Source organism: Molossus molossus, unplaced genomic scaffold, assembly GCF_014108415.1.
Source record: "Molossus molossus isolate mMolMol1 unplaced genomic scaffold, mMolMol1.p scaffold_m16_p_12, whole genome shotgun sequence".
Lineage (NCBI taxonomy): Eukaryota > Metazoa > Chordata > Mammalia > Chiroptera > Molossidae > Molossus > Molossus molossus.
In genome coordinates, this window is record NW_023425347.1 from 3337078 (window position 1) to 3351977 (window position 14900).

A 14900-nucleotide genomic window follows, 5' to 3' on the forward strand; every position below is an offset into this window, starting at 1 on the left:
GCACAGAAAGCCCCAAGTAAGAAGAACACAAACAGGCCCACACCAAGCACATAGTCATTAAAATGCTAAAAATTAAAGACAAAGAGAGAATCCTAAAGGCAGCAAGAGATAAGCAACAGGTTACCTACACAGGAAACCCCATAAGGCTTTCAGCTGACTTCTCAACAGAAACACTACAGACCAGAAGGGAGTGGCATGAAATAATCAAGGTCATGAAAAACAAGGATCTGAATCCAAGACTACTCTATCCAACAAGGCTAACATACAATGTAGAAAGTCAAATAAAGAGCACTCCGGACAAAAAATGGCTGAGGGAATATATTAACACCAAACCAGCACTGCAAGATATGCTAAAAGGACTGCTGTAATTAGTAGAAGAAATAGGAAGAAAAATAGAACCACACTAAACAAAAATGGCAATAAATAAGTACATATCAATTATCACCTTAAATGTGAATGGTTTTAATGCTCTGATAAAAAGACACAGGGTAGCTGACTGGATTAAGAAACCATGACTCACATGTATGTTGTTTACAAGAGACCCACCTCACAACAAAAGACTCACATAGGTTGAAAGTGGAGGGATGGAAAAAAATCTTTCACCAAAACCAAAAGCAAAAAAAAAAAAAAAAAAAGCTGGGATAGCAATACTCATATCTGATAAAGTAGATTTCAAAATGAAGACCATAATTAGAGACAAAGTAGGCCACTGAATAATATTGAAAGGATCTAGCCAACAAGAAGATATAATCTTGGTAAATATATATGCACCCAATATAGGAGCACCAACATATATTAAAAATCTTTTGGAGGACTTCAAAGGAGCAAGCAACAGCAATATAATCATAGCACGGGATTTCAACACCCCGATGACATCACTGGATAGATCGTCTAGACAAAAAACTAACAAGGAAACACAGGCTCTAAATAAAGCACTAGATCAAATGGATATCCTAGATATCTACAGAGAATCACACCCCAAAACTACAGAATTCACATTATTCTCCAGTGCACAAGGGATATTCTCAAAGATAGACCATATGTTAGGACATAAACTAAGTCTCTACAAGTTCAAGAAGATTGAAATCATATCAAGCATCTTCTCAGATCACAAGGGCATGAAACTAGAAATCAACTGCAACAAGAACATGCAAAGACATTTGAAAACATGGAGGCTAAATAGCATGTTATTGAGCAATGAAAGGGTTACCATGACGATCAAGGAAGAAATTAAAAACTTCCTGGAAACCAATGAAAATGAACACACAACAACACAAAATCTATGGGATGCAGTGAAAGCAGTTCTGAGAGGGAAGTTCATAGCACTACAAGCCTACCTCAAGAAGCAAGAAAAATTTCTAACAGAATATCTAACCTCACAACTTAAAGAACTAGAAAGCAAACAAAAATAAAACTGCAGAGCAAGTAGAAGGAAGGAAATAATAAAGATCAGAGCAGTAATAAATGACATGGAGACCAAAAAAACAATTCAAAAAATCAATGAACCAAAGACCTGGTTCTTTGAAAAGATAAACAAGATTGATGGACCTTAGCTAGACTCACCAAGAAACAAAGAGAACCCAGATAAACAAAATCAGAAATGAAAGAGGAGAAATAATAACTGACACCAAAGAAATACAAAGGATTCTTAACAAATATTATGGACAATTATATGGCAACAATTTCGACCATCTAAGCGAAATGGACCACTTTCTAGAAATACATAGTCTCCCAAAACTGGGCCAGGAAGAGATAGAAAACTTGAACAGACCAATAACAACAGAAGAAACTGAAGAGGTAATCAAGACTCTCCCAGCAAACAAAAGCCCAGGCCCAGACATCTTCACGGGGGAATTTTACCAAACATTCAAACAAGAACTAATACCCATTCTCCTCAAGCTATTTCAAAAAATTCAAGAAGAAGTAAGATTTCCAAACTCATTTTATGAGGCCAGCATAATTCTAACTCCAAAACCAGAAAAAAGACACTACAAAGAAAGAAAACTACAGGCCAATATCCCTCATGAACAAAGATGCCAAAATCCTGAACAAAATATTAGCAAATTCAATCCAGCAATACATCAAAAACATTATCCACCATGACCAAGTGGGATTCATCTCAGGGATGCAAGGCTGGTACAATATTTACAAATAAGTAAATGTGATACACTACATAAACAAAATGAAGGATACAAATTTTATGATCATATCAATAGATGCTGAAAAAGGATTAGACAAAATCCAGCACCCATTTCTGATAACAACACTCAGAAATGTGGGCATAGAGGGATAATCTAGACATAATAATGGCCATATATGAAAGACCTACAGCCAACATCATACTCAATGGGCAAAAATTATAAGCATTTCCCTTAAGAACAGGAAAAAAGCAAGGATGCCCACTTTCACCACTGTTACTTAACATAGTATTGGAAGTCTTAGCCACAGCAATTAGATAGGAGGAAAAATAAAAGGGAACCAAATTGGAAAGGAGGTAGTGAAACTTTCATTATTTGCAGATGACATGATACTATATGTAGAAAACCCCAAAGACTCTATCAAAAATCTAGGAGACTTAATAAGTGAATTTGGCTAAGTAGCAGGATACAAAATTAACGTCAAGAAATTGATGGCATTCTTATACACCAATGATGATCTTAAGGAAAAAGAAACTAAAATAATAATCCCAATTCCCATTGCGGGGGGTGGGGGGGAAGATACCTAGGAATAAACTTAACCCAAAAATAAAGGACATATTTGCAGAAAACTACAAGTCATTGAAAAAAGAAATAAAAGAAAATATAAAAAAGTGGAAGCACATCCCTTGTTCATGGATTGGAAGAATCAACATCATTAAAATGTCCATACTACCCAAAGCAATCTATAGATTCAATGCAACCCCCATCAAATTACCAATGACATACTTCACAAAACTAGAACAAATACTTGAGAAGTTCATATGGATCCAAAAAAGACCTTGAACAGCCACAGCAATCTTGAAAAAGAACAAAGTTGGATGGATCACATTACCAAATTTCAGATTATACTACAAAGCCACTGTAATCAAAACAGCCTGGTACTGACACAAGAACAGGTATATAGACTAGTGTTACAGAATAGACCCAAGGCAATATGCTCAAGTAATATTTCACAAAGGTGGCAAGAGCATACAGTGGAGTAAAGACAGCCTCTTTAATAAATGGTGTTGGGAAAATTGGACAACTGCATGCAAAAAAATGAAACTAGACCATCAACTTACACCGTATACAAGAATACACTCAAAATGGATAAAAGACTTAAATGGGACTCATGAGTCCATAAAAATCCTAAAAGAAAATGTAGGCAACAAAATTTCAGACTTCATTCGCAGCAGAATTTTCACTGATACATCACCTAAGGCAACAGAAACAAAGGAGAAAATGGACACACGGGACTACATCAAACTCAAAAGTTTCTGCACAGCAAAAGATACAATCATCAAAATGGAAAGGCAACACATTTTATGGGACAGCATTTTTGCTCATGATACATCAGATAAAGGGTTAATTTTCAATATATATAGAGTGCTTACAGAATTCAACAAAAAGAAAACAAAGAACCTAATAAAATAATGGGCAGAGGAACTAAATAGACACCTCTCCAAACAGGACATACAAATGGCTAAGAGACATATGAAGAAATGCTCAACATCACTAAGCATCAGAGGGACGCAAATTAAAACAACAATGAGGTATCACCTCACACCTGTCAGAATGGCCACCATCAACAAATCATCAAATAACAAGTGTTGGCGAGGGTGTGGAGAAAAGGGGACTCTAGTACACTGCTGGTGGAAATGCGTACTGGTGCAGCCACTATGGGAAACAATATGGTGTAAACCTCAAAAAATTAAAAATTGACCTGCCATTTGACCCAGTGATCCCACTTCTAGGAATGTACCCTAAGAAGCCTGAAACACCAATTAGAAAGAATATATGTACCCCCATGTTTGTAACAGCACTATTTACAATAGCTAAGATCTGGAAAAAACCCAAATATCCATCAGTTGATGAATGGATAAAAAAACTGTGGTACATATACACAATGGAGTAGTATGCAGGTGTAAGAAAGAAAGGTCTCTTATCCTTTGAGACGACATGGATGGACCTAGAAACTATTATCCTATGCGAAACAAGCCAAACAGAGAAAGACAAGTATCATATAATCTCACTTATTTGTGGAATATAATGAACAGTCTGAAGAATAGGGTTGTCCCAGAGATGTGGAAGTGGGATACAGACTGACAATCCCCAGAACAGTGCGTGGTGGGGAAGAGATAATCCACAGAACTTATATGCATGTATGCATGAACAAGGTCATGGACAACAAATCTGGGGACAGGGTAGGGAGGGTGGAGGAGGTGGAATCAGTGGGGGAAAAAGGAGAAACATCTGTAACAAAAATTAATTACTTTAAAAAATAAATATAAATAAGTAAATAAATAAATTTTAAAAAATGGGCCGCGGAGCTAAATAGACAACTCTTCAAACAGGACATACAAATGGCCAAGAGACATATGAAGAAATGCTCAACATCACTAATCATCAGAGAGATGCAAATTAATACAACTATGAGGTATCACCTCACACCTGTCAGAGTTGCTGCCATCAACAAATCATCAAACAGGTGCTGGTGAGGGTGTGCAGAAAAGGGGACTCAGTGCACTGCTGGTGAGAATGCAGACTGGTGCAGTCTATGGAAATCAATATGGTGTTTCCTCAAAATATTAAGAATTGAACTGCCATTTGACCCAGTGATCCCACTTCTAGGAATATACACTAAGAAGCCTGAAACACCAATCAGAAATAATATATGTACCCCTATGTTCATAGTAGCACTATTTACATTTGCTAGGATCTGGAAACAGCCCAAGTGTCCATCTATAGATGAGTGGATGAAAAAGCTGTGGTACATATACACAATGGAACACTATGCAGCTATAAGAAAAATCTCTTATCTTTTGAGGTAACATGGAGGGACCTGGAGAGTATTATGTTAAGTAAAATAAGACAATGAGAAAAAGACAAATACAACATGACCTCACTTATTTGTGGAATATAATAAACAGAAAAAGCTGATGAAAAAAATAGACCCAGAGACAAAGAAACAATTATGGTTCAGACTGACAACCTTCAGAGCAGGAGGGCTGGGAGGAAGCCAGAGATAAACCAAACAATTTATAGGCATGTATCCGTAAACAATGGACATAGACAACAATGCTTGCAGGGCTGGGGGACAGTATAGGGAGGAGGGTGTCTGGGGGAAAAAGGAGAAACATCTGTAGCAAAACTAAATTAAACTGCAACATGATTGCTAGGGTCTTTGAAAGAGCTACTGTGGGTCCAGGTCACTAACACTTCTTGGATCCTAGAGGGTTAAATGCATGTCCTCTGGGAAACAACTCTTCATATTTTATGGCCTCGGATTTTCCATTGATGAGGAGAGCTCACTATCAAAGGTCATCAAACACAAAAAGAGAACGTGTGGTTGAAAATCAGCAGAAACAAGAGCCACCGTTTTAAGACCAAAATTTTTGGATAACTGCAATGATCATAAATGTAAGTTAACATTACTGTGTCAGTGATGCATGGAAAAGGATGGAATCACATCAATGAGCAAGCAGTAAAGGACTTTTAAACAATAATCACAGATGATTTGCAAGAGAACCAAGTGGAACTTCCAAGAAAGAAAATTAGTCAAACAAGATCAGCGGGTGGTTTGAACAACAGATTACGCACACTGAAGAGAGAATCACGGCGTTGTTGAAGCAGCAGCCCAGACAGGCATGAAGAAGTTGGTCACTGTGGTGAGCACCTGGGACTCTCAGTCGTACTGGAGCCACAGAGAGGATGTGTAGAATGTGCATCAGAATTTCCCTTCAGGAACTGGAGCCTGGGGACTTTCCCACTGGCTCTCTTCTGCATCGGTTGAGGGCTCCCTGTACCTCCAGGCTGTGTGGAAGGGTCCCAGGGATTTGAGTTTGAGGTGGGTGCCAATAATCTGCTGGAGCCATCCCTGGTTCAGATGGACTGAAATGTAACCTGGGGACAGTCAGCTTGACACAGACTCAAAAAGATTCACTCAAGATGGGAAGTTAATGACACAGATGCCATGACCACATCTCAAGCTTGAAGAATCAGAATCCCTATGTAAGTGACTTGTGAATCATATATTGTTTTCATTTTTTGTTCAGATAGAGTGGGAGGGAGAGAGAGAAAGGGAGAGAGAGAAACATCGACGTGAAAGAGACATATCAAGTGGCTGCCACCCGCACGACCCAACCAGGGCCGGGGACAAACTGCAACTGAGATACGTGCCCTTAGTGGGAACCGAACCCAGGTCTCTCTGGACCGCAGGCCGATGCTCTAACCGCTGAGCCAAACCAGCCAGGGCATGAATCATATTTCTTTAAAATAAAGTAAAAAATTTCAGTGTGATTTGTTATGCTCACTAAAGATTGAGAGACATCCTTGTGCCCATTATTTACAATTTATCACTCCTGTGATGACCTTGGGAGAAACATATCATGTTACTATCTCTTTGAGCCTGAAAATCTAAGAAGAAAAAGAGCTTATTTGACTTCAGGATCTGTGTTCCAGTAAATAAATCCAATTACGCAATTATGTTGCTTCTGTATCTTAATCCTTTTGGACTACAATAGGGTAGTGAATGGGCAAATTGCAGAGTACTATATTACTTGAAAAAATTTCTCACATTAATTTAAAAAAATTTTTTGACTTACTACTTTCACACTCACATTTATATCCAATATCATAACATCCTACACCAACTACAGTATCTCAGGGAAAATAAAGTGACCTGGAGTTATTTACCTATTGGGAAAGTTTTTCAATCAAATGAAACAACTTCTAGTGCTTCCTTCTCTATGAGTGAGTGCTTTTAGTGATTCCTTTCTTTTGAGCACTTTGTCAGAAAATCCAGTTTTTTAGCTCGTTCCAAACCATAATGCTTGTACCCAATGGCAATTCAACCTACTGGCATATGACATGAGGTAAACCAAACATTGCTCCTACAAAATTGACTGATAAATTGCTTACATACAAAGGACTTGCCTAGTTTTCTAGATCCTATCTCAATTGTTGCTGTTGTTTTTGTCAATTGCTCTGAAGACAGGAAATAAAGATAAATTGATATTTTATTTTGTGTCTCCAGCCAAAACAAGGTGGTTGGAAGCAGTTCTCTATCCATGCTTACCTCTGGCTCCTCACCTGTGTGTGGTGGGAGGTGGTCCTTGAATTTCTTACCAATCCCAGTCCTTCTTTCATGGTGCTGCCCTGAATCTCCCTTGTGTCTCAGAGACCTCGTCCTTGATCACCTGTCTTTCTGCTCAGTGGTATGGGTAAAATGTTCACTGTAACATGGAAACAACCCAAGTATACACCAACAGATAAATGGGTAAAACATGTTATAGAAGGAAGGAAGGGAATTTACAGTTATAGCTATATATATAATGGAATATCATTCAGCCATGAGAAAGACAAAAATTTTGTGACAACATCTATGAACCTGGAGGACATTATGCTATGTGAAATAAGACAGAAAAACACAAAGTGTATATAGTATCACTTACCTGTGAGTTAAAAAAAAAAAAGTGGAAGTCCTAGAAGCAGAGAGAGTTCCTGGTGGTTACCAGGAGCTGGAAGACTGGGGGAAATGAAGAGATGTCAGTCAAAGGGAACAAAGTCACAGTTATGGGGAATGCACAAGCCTAGAGATCTAATGTAGAGGCGTAAGGACTATATTTAATAATACTGTACTGAACACTGGAAATAGGCTAAAAGGTTAGATTTCAGGAGTGTTCATCACATACAAAACAATGGGAACTCTGTGAGGAGCTAAGTTAGATAGCCTGACTACAGTAATCAATTTACTATTTGTATATCAAACTATCATGTTGTACACCACAAATATACACATTTTTTTCTTTAAAATATAAAAATAACTGAAAAAAAATCTTGCCTTTCCTTAAATTCTTTTTTTTAATTAATATTTTTTTAAATTCTATTTTTGTTACTGATATTTCTCCTTTTTTACCCCCTTGGCACCCTCCACCACCACCCCGCCCCATCCCCGGCTTTGATGTCCATGTCCATTGGTTATGCATACATGCATACAAGTTCTGTGGTTTATCTCTTCCCACCCCCACCACCCCTTCTTCTGAGGGTTGTCAGTCTGTACCCTACTTCCATGTTTTTGGGTCTACCATATTCCTCAGACTGTTATGTTCATTATATTCCGTATATAAGTGAGATCATGTGGTATTTGTCTTTTTCTGCTTTCTGCTTGGCTTGTTTCACTTAGAATAATGGTTTCCAGATCCCTCCATGTTGTCTCAAAGGATAAGAGATCTTTCTTTCTTACAGTTGTGTAGTACTCCATTGTGCATATGTACCACTGCTTTTTTATCCATTCGTCTACTGATGGACACTTGGGCTGTTTCCAGATCTTAGCTATTGTAAATAGAGCTGCTATTAACATGGGGTTACATATATTCTTTCTGATTGGTGTTTCAGGCTTCTTAGGGTATATTCCTAGAAGTGGGATCACTGGGTCAAATGGAAATTCAATTTTTAATTTTTTGAGGTTTACACCATATTGTTTCCATAGTGGCTGCACCAGTCTGCATGCCCACCAGCAGTGTACTAGAGTCCCCTTTTCTCCACACCCTCGCCAACACTTGTTGTTTGATGATTTGTTGATGGCGGCCATTCTGACAAGTGTGAGGTGAGCTTTTCCTTAAATTCAAAAACTGTTTTCCAAATTTGAGAAAAACAATTCAATGCTTATTGGTGTCTTTGTAAAAATAAATAAATAAATAAAAAATCATCATCAAGATAACTTCTCAAATGAAATTTTATTTATGATATATTTTGATTTTATATGTTCTACATTTCACTGAGAGTCCTTCACAGCTGATGTTTGTGTAAAACCCAGTATCTTTCCCTTATCTTCCTTCTTCCTTCCATATATATATATATATATATATATATATATATATATATTTTTTTTTTTTTTTTTTTTTGTGAGAGAGATTTCTGCAAAGGGCTAACCCAGGTTAAATGGATGCCAAAATGTTTGACAATCTAGGATGGTAATTATAAAATTCAAGTGTCCAGAGTAGCCCAGGAAAATGACAAAATGCCAAACTAAGAATAAAACTAGTAAACTGCAGATGATGTATATATGTAGGAAAAGCCATTTTGAGTAAGTCTAACAACAATCCAGGGAAATCTTCCAGGGCTGTTAATATACACAATAATCTGATTATTTTAATACTATAAGAAATGAGATTTGCAAGCTATAAAGCTCCCTATGTGAAATGACGTAGACAATACATTTTCTGGGAACAGTGCTGTAGCTTCTCTTATGCCATAGAGTCATAGGCTGATCATATGTGCTAGTTCTGCAGAACAGTCCTGGTTTGCACCTGCTGTCCTGGTGTGATGACTAATGGTGGCTCTTTTACTACAGAAGTGTCCTAGTTTGTAAATTACATGCTCATACAATATATTAGCAAAGTGTTTACACATACGTGTACTTGATTTACTTTATTTTATTTATTTTTTGTTCATCTTCACCAAAGAATATTTTTTCCATTGATTTTTTAGAAAGAGCAGAAGGGAGGGAGGAAGAAGAGAGACAGAGGGAAACTGATGTCAGAGAGGGCTGACCCTATCCACTGAGCCATGCTGGCCACGGCTACTTGAATTATTTTAGATGTGTAGGTCTTGCACTCATGATTCACCTGCAGATTTTTAGGACAAAAAGCATTTTAAGGATCTAATTATGGTTGAAGATCTGCTTAAACAGAACACAGCTAAAACTATGTCTGTCGATGTGTTGTACATTAATGGCCTATACTTGCTGAGCTGACAGACCAGAATAACTGTTGAAGGACCTTTGAGGGGGGAGGGGATCTTGCCTAAGAAAAACTATAGTGTCTTGTGGAAAAGGACCTGGATGGAAAGGAGCACAATGAGGTATGAGTGGTGACTGTGCAAATCTGAGCCATCAGTTGATAACACGAAGAAGTCACATCTGCACCATGTAACTTCACCTGAGCTTTCCAATATATGAAAGCAGAGGATCAGTCTTCACTGTTAACCAAATGAATCCAAAATATGGAAAGGAGCAGGGAAAGAGCAATCCAAATAATGCAAGACTGCTGAGATCCATGAATGACTGACGTTAGAGATAGATAAATCTAGAATAATATTAGTGTGAATGATGTATGCCTCTGTAGTTTGGCTTCACATGATAATGTTACTACCATAAAATAAATATATGTCACTTCTATTTTGAAAGAGTATTTTATGAGTTCAGGAGGAAGAATGTTAAGAAAAAGAATTTTTAGTAATTCAGTCTTTAGGGTACAAGAAAAGTGTTGTAAATCGCATTTGGTAAATTCTTGCAGTTCAAAAGTGCATTCAATCATCATTATCAAACAGGAAAATGTGGTAAGATATTGCCCAGTTTGTCTTTTGCGTTACACAAAGATGTTAGTTTCAAACCCTCATCTAAAGCTCAGCGCTCTCAGATGCCTCTCCGTGAAAGCTGAAAGAGTGAAAAACATCCTAGAGGGCTTAGTGTCTGGCAACTCTTATTCACTGTGCTCTTAAGAATCTGTGTGTGTGTGCACATTGATTTTCTATGCTAAACTTTATGCTTACCCATGAGTAGCGATAACAGACTTTATATGCTGCCATGGAGATTGTTGCTGACAAAAATTTAGTAACCACCTTAAAGGGTATGAGATGTAATTGCATCTCTCACTCCCTTGGGCACCGTAGAAACACCAGGAGAGGGTTTGTTGTCGCCTCCGTGTCTGGGGAGGAGGCAGTGTTCGCTACAGCATCTTTGGTGTGCTCAGCAGGAATCTCACCGGTACAGTGCGGTTCCTGACTTCTTGTTTGGGGCAGGTCTAAACAACTCTAAAAAAAAAAAAAAAAAAAGAAAAGAAAAAGAAAATTAAAATTTGAGCAATTTTTTAATTCTAAGAGTTAAGTTTTATTCAATCTAAAAAGGAATTTGTTTAAAGGATTTGGCTTGATAATTTAGACTGTCTGAAATTTAGCAGCCTATTTCAAAATTTTCCCTTTGCTATCAACTATGTAGAACCACAAAGCTGAAAAAGCTGAATCAACCTAATGGACAGGAATTACCCCGCCAGCACCAGAGAACTTGATGAAAGATGATTGGAACCAATCTTTACAAGAAATGTAAAGTAAATCTTCATCAAAATGATCTTACCCTTATTCCTTTAAGAACGTTTGATGTTCTGCTGAACTGTCAAATCATAGGAAAAAATGAATAAAGAATTTCTACAAAGCAATTAGAAAATTTAGAACATTTTCTGCCATGAGTATTACATCTTCTACTGGCCACATAAAATTCTCCAAATCTTTGTTCTTAACGAGCCACTGAACAGTCTGTGGACCTAGTCTGGATATAAGATTTAAAATTGACCAGATAAGATATTAAATATGGGAAGTTTTTTTTTTTTTTTGAGAGCTGAACAATACCATGAGTTATATTTGTTGAAAAGAGTCTGCCATTTCTCTGTAAGAGAGTTTTCCTTAGATCCTAGCAGTGTTTTTGCACAGTGCTATTTATAGTGTGGCCCATGGGCTGAAGCTAGTTTGCAAATACATCGTTGCTACTCTGAGGCAAATAAATTAAACCATAGAAAATGTTATAGTCATTTGAGTAGTTGTATGTCTGTTGAATTTTTTTTTTTCTCACCTGAGGACATTTTTTCACTTTTTGTTCAGATAGAGTGGGAGGGAGAGAGAGAGAGAGAAACATTGACATGAAAGGGACACATCGAGTGGCTGCCACCTACACGACCCAACTAGGGTTGGGGACAAACTGCAACCGAGGTACGTGCCCTTATCAGGAACCGAACCCGAGTCTCTCCAGTCCATGGGCCAACACTCCAACCACTGAGCCAAACCGACCAGGGCTGTCTGTTGAATTTTTTTTTTTTTTTTATCCTCACCCGAGGATATTTTTCCATTTTTTGTACAGGTAGAGTGGGAGGGAGAGAGAGGAAGAGAGAGAGAGAAACATCGACGTGAAGGGACACATCGAGTGACTGCCACCCGCATGACCAACCAGGGCCGGGGACAAACTGCAACCGAAGTACGTGCCCTTAGCGGGAACCGAACCCGGGTCTCTCCAGACCGCAGGCCGACGCTCTAACCGCTGAGCCAAACTGGCCAGGGCTCTGTTGAATTTTTAAATTTGGGTTGTATTACATATTTTAAAATTTTCTTTAGTAATCTCATTCTTATATATTTTAAAACTGGGAATTTAAAAAATGTTATTGTGGCACATATACTTTAGAAAGCATCTCTCTAACATACACAAAAGACTTATAATTGGTTTTCCAAAAATAAAGCTGCGTAGTGACTTCCATGTGCCTTTGAAAATCACAAGCTATTTAGATGAGAATAAGCATCAAATGTAGTCATGGTAGTAGTATTTAGATTTTATCCACAGGTTTTTTTTAAATCCTCACTTGAGGATATTTTTTCTATTGATTTTCAGATAGATTGGGAGGAAGGAAGGAAAGCAGAGAGAAAGAAACATCAATGTGAGAGAGACACATTGATTGGTTGCCTCCCACGTGACCCCAATCAGGGCCAGGGATGGAACCACAACTGAGGTACATGCCCTTGAAGGGAATTGAACCGGAGACTGTTTGGTCCACAGTCCAACGTTCTAACCGATGAACCAGATGGGCCAGGGCCATAGGTTATTTTTTATAGAGATGACTGAATCAAAATTGTTGAGAATATATTGTGGAAACATATATAATTTATAATGTATTTATGTGAAACTAGTTAAAAATTTAAGTCCTGAAATTTCAAGGAGCAAAAAGAACAAAGAGCAGCCCAGTTAAAATCCTAAAGTCAGAAAATGAAATTCTAACCTCACCTAGAGAAGCCTCGTCAATGTTTATCTAGCCACACCTTAGGTTTTTTTCCCCTTTTGATCTAGGCAGGCCTGTTACCTGGCATCAGATCAAAACAAGAAGGCCAAAATGAACAGTCCCGGATCGGCCTCCAAGGGTAGGGGGACACCACAGTCCTCCCACGGAGCGTGGTCAGCCTCAATGTCCACAGCATCTGCAAGGGCGTGGCATAGCTTCCCCTCTGTGTCCTGAGCAACACCCTTTCTCAAGCTGCACCAAGGGGTGAGTTAGGCTGCTAAATCCAATACTGATTTGTTTTTAATTTGCAAGACAATGAAGTGTTAGACATTCTCCATGTAAGCTTTCCTTTCACCGTGATTTTAAAACTCCCTGCATCTGCTTTCCAGCAGTAGCTACTACCAATAAATAAATACATAAAAATTTCTCTTTCCTTTAAATTTGGGTTCTTAAAAGTATTCCCTGTGTTGCCCCTGGCCAGTTGGAGCATCATCTCATACACCAAAAGGTTGTGGGTTTGATTCCTGGGCTGGGTGCCTACAGGAGGCAACTGATCAATGTTTCTCTCTCTCACTCCCTTCGTCTCTCTCTAAAAATCAATAAAAACATATACTCGGGTGAGGATTATAAACAATATTTCAGGAACTTCTGGTCAAGATGGCAGTGTAGGTAAACACCACACTCGCCTTCTCCCATTACCACATCAAAATTACAACTAAACTACAACACAACTATCATTCAAAACTACCTGAAATCAAGCTGAATGGAAGTCCTACAAATACGAAATTAAAGCAGCAGCCACATGGAGACTGGTAAAAGTGGGGGAGGCGGACCGGCTGGTCCCACACCCACCTGTGGCAGGTAAAAATCAGGAGGACACCTCGGCTGGGGAGGTCCTCCCTGAGGAGTGAGGGGTCCCCATTCTACTCCAGATGCCCAGCTCAGGGTTCCAGTTCCAGGAAGAGAATCCCCATCACTTCTGGCTGTAAAACCAGCAGGAACTGAAGCTGAGCGAGGCTGCAGCTGCTGGAGCCTCAGGCAGCTTCTCTTAAAGGGCCCATGCATAGACTTACTCAGACCTGCTCCCTATAAGCTTGGAGGGGAGGCAGCTTGAGGGGTGCCAGAGACATATCGGAAAGAACTGAATGGTTTGGCCTAGGGATGAGGGCTGGAGTCGCAGCTTTCCCTGGACAGACGTGCTAGTAGAGGCCTTTGTTCCTTTGGTGAGCCCTTCCCTGGGGTGGCAGAAGGCCACCATATCTGGGACTCCAGCAACCTGGCTCACACTGGTAGCCCCGCCTTGGTGATTCCCTGAGGCCCTGCCCCACCCAACTTTCGGGCTCACCCAAGCTGTTTCCAAAGGCTTTACCATAGGATTGGCCTGTCTTGGATCCTGCTTCAGAGTTTCCTAAAATCTCTCAAACAAGCAGCATCTGGTCTCAGCTAGCCGCATACCTCTCGTTAAGTGGCCCCAGACCTGGCTCTAGAAGCAGCCAGACTTAGATCACAACTTGGGTTTTCCTGGGCACCTCCAAGCCCAGCACAAGAAATGACCATCTGAAGATCACTCTGTAGCTCATGCTGGGCAGCCCTGGATAGAACACAGTCAGTGGCTGACCTTGCCCCAGAGCCAGCACACCCAGTAGACAGCTTCAGAGCACATCGAAGCACCACCAACCAACCATCTCCATAGTGACACACTCAGTGAGCAAACTCAGTGGGTACCAGAGCCCTACTGAAGTAAGTCTTGCTCGGTGTGTTGGGCCCCTGCACAGCTGATCCTCCAAGGAAGTCAGAGGCCAGTGCAGTGGGCACAGCCAGTCCTTGGAGCTGATTAGCCTGAGTAAATCCTTCCCATTGATGTGCCAACAGCAATCAAGAATCAAATACAACAGAAGAGTGTACA